The following is a 3,215-nucleotide window of genomic DNA, read 5'->3' on the forward strand; positions in this document are numbered from 1 at the left end:
CATCCCCAGTTTACAATTGACTCACTCAACCCCCTTCCTCTCCCCTGTAACTATTCCCCAGGTCGTTGCTGTAGATGAGAATGTGTTCTCAGTCAACTTACCTGGAGAATTAAGGGTTAAATAAATACAATGACAGTGGATGGCACCATATCAGTGTCAAGACACACAGGGTTCGTGTCACACACATCCAGGACTATGTCACTGTCACACACACATCTAGCCGGATGACACCGTGAGAAAAGGTAGGACACCAGGCCACAAAGTAAACATTGGCTTGATGATAATGTTTAATTGTTTAATCTAACTGAACACACCCTACGGTCACAAATAGGCCTAGTCCTGTATCTCAGCCTGAGGGTTCTGTTCAGTTAGGATAGGCCTACTGCAGTGGTTCTCAACCTGAGGGTTCTGTTCAGTTAGGTTAGGCCTACTGCAGTGGTTCTCAACCTGAGGCTTCTGTTCAGTTAGGTTAGGCCTACTGCAGTGGTTCTCAACCTGAGTGTTCTGTTCAGTTAGGTTAGGCCTACTGCAGTGGTTCTCATCCTGTGGGTTCTGTTCAGTTAGGTTAGGTCTACTGTAGTGGTTCTCAACCTGTGGGTTCTGTTCAGTTAGGTTAGGCCTACTGCAGTGGTTCTCAACCTGTGGGTCCTGTTCAGTTAGGTTAGGTCTACTGTAGTGGTTCTCAACCTGTGGGTTCTGTTCAGTTAGGTTACGCCTACTGCAGTGGTTCTCAACCTGTGGGTTCTGTTCAGTTAGGTTAGGTTAGGCCTACTGTAGTGGTTCTCAACCTGTGGGTTCTGTTCAGTTAGGTTACGCCTACTGCAGTGGTTCTCAACCTGTAGGTTCTGTTCAGTTAGGTTAGGCCTACTGCAGTGGTTCTCAACCTGTGGGTTCTGTTCAGTTAGGTTACGCCTACTGCAGTGGTTCTCAACCTGTGGGTTCTGTTCAGTTAGGCTTTGCCTACTGCAGTGGTTCTCAACCTGTGGGTTCTGTTCAGTTAGGTTAGGTCTACTGTAGTGGTTCTCAACCTGTGGGTTCTGTTCAGTTAGGTTAGGCCTACTGCAGTGGTTCTCAACCTGTGGGTTCTGTTCAGTTAGGTTACGCCTACTGCAGTGGTTCTCAACCTGTGGGTTCTGTTCAGTTAGGTTAGGCCTACTGCAGTGGTTCTCAACCTGTGGGTTCTGTTCAGTTAGGTTAGGCCTACTGTAGTGGTTCTCAACCTGTGGGTTCTGTTCAGTTAGGTTAGGTTAGGCCTACTGTAGTGGTTCTCAACCTGTGGGTTCTGTTCAGTTAGGTTAGGCCTACTGCAGTGGTCCTCAACCTGTGGGTTCTGTTCAGTTAGGTTAGGTTAGGCCTACTGTAGTGGTTCTCAACCTGTGGGTTCTGTTCAGTTAGGTTAGGCCTACTGCAGTGGTTCTCAACCTGTGGGTTCTGTTCAGTTAGGTTAGGTTAGGCCTACTGTAGTGGTTCTCAACCTGTGGGTTCTGTTCAGTTAGGTTAGGCCTACTGCAGTGGTTCTCATCCTGTGGGTTCTGTTCAGTTAGGTTAGGCCTACTGCAGTGGTTCTCAACCTGTGGGTTCTGTTCAGTTAGGTTAGGCCTACTGCAGTGGTTCTCAACCTGAGGGTTCTGTTCAGTTAGGTTAGGTTAGGCCTACTGCAGTGGTTCTCAACCTGTGGGTTCTGTTCAGTTAGGTTAGGCCTACTGCAGTGGTTCTCATCCTGTGGGTTCTGTTCAGTTAGGTTAGGCCTACTGCAGTGATTCTCATCCTGTGGGTTCTGTTCAGTTAGGTTAGGCCTACTGCAGTGGTTCTCAACCTGTGGGTTCTGTTCAGTTAGGTTAGGTTAGGCCTACTGCAGTGGTTCTCATCCTGTGGGTTCTGTTCAGTTAGGTTAGGCCTACTGCAGTGGTTCTCATCCTGTGGGTTCTGTTCAGTTAGGTTAGGCCTACTGCAGTGGTTCTCAACCTGTGGGTTCTGTTCAGTTAGGTTAGGCCTACTGCAGTGGTTCTCATCCTGTGGGTTCTGTTCAGTTAGGTTAGGCCTACTGCAGTGGTTCTCAACCTGTGGGTTCTGTTCAGTTAGGTTAGGCCTACTGTAGTGGTTCTCAACCTGAGGGTTCTGTTCAGTTAGGTTAGGCCTACTGCAGTGGTTCTCAACCTGTGGGTTCTGTTCAGTTAGGTTAGGCCTACTGTAGTGGTTCTCAACCTGAGGGTTCTGTTCAGTTAGGTTAGGCCTACTGCAGTGGTTCTCAACCTGTGGGTTCTGTTCAGTTAGTTTAGGCCTACTGCAGTGGTTCTCAACCTGTGGGTTCTGTTCAGTTAGGTTAGGTCTACTGTAGTGGTTCTCAACCTGTGGGTTCTGTTCAGTTAGGTTAGGCCTACTGCAGTGGTTCTCAACCTGTGGGTTCTGTTCAGTTAGGTTACGCCTACTGCAGTGGTTCTCAACCTGTGGGTTCTGTTCAGTTAGGTTAGGCCTACTGCAGTGGTTCTCAACCTGTGGGTTCTGTTCAGTTAGGTTAGGCCTACTGTAGTGGTTCTCAACCTGTGGGTTCTGTTCAGTTAGGTTAGGTTAGGCCTACTGTAGTGGTTCTCAACCTGTGGGTTCTGTTCAGTTAGGTTAGGCCTACTGCAGTGGTCCTCAACCTGTGGGTTCTGTTCAGTTAGGTTAGGTTAGGCCTACTGTAGTGGTTCTCAACCTGTGGGTTCTGTTCAGTTAGGTTAGGCCTACTGCAGTGGTTCTCAACCTGTGGGTTCTGTTCAGTTAGGTTAGGTTAGGCCTACTGTAGTGGTTCTCAACCTGTGGGTTCTGTTCAGTTAGGTTAGGCCTACTGCAGTGGTTCTCATCCTGTGGGTTCTGTTCAGTTAGGTTAGGCCTACTGCAGTGGTTCTCAACCTGTGGGTTCTGTTCAGTTAGGTTAGGCCTACTGCAGTGGTTCTCAACCTGAGGGTTCTGTTCAGTTAGGTTAGGTTAGGTTAGGCCTACTGCAGTGGTTCTCAACCTGTGGGTTCTGTTCAGTTAGGTTAGGCCTACTGCAGTGGTTCTCATCCTGTGGGTTCTGTTCAGTTAGGTTAGGCCTACTGCAGTGATTCTCATCCTGTGGGTTCTGTTCAGTTAGGTTAGGCCTACTGCAGTGGTTCTCAACCTGTGGGTTCTGTTCAGTTAGGTTAGGTTAGGCCTACTGCAGTGGTTCTCATCCTGTGGGTTCTGTTCAGTTA

This window comes from Oncorhynchus kisutch, linkage group LG6 (assembly GCF_002021735.2).
Source record: "Oncorhynchus kisutch isolate 150728-3 linkage group LG6, Okis_V2, whole genome shotgun sequence".
In the NCBI taxonomy this organism is placed as follows: domain Eukaryota; kingdom Metazoa; phylum Chordata; class Actinopteri; order Salmoniformes; family Salmonidae; genus Oncorhynchus; species Oncorhynchus kisutch.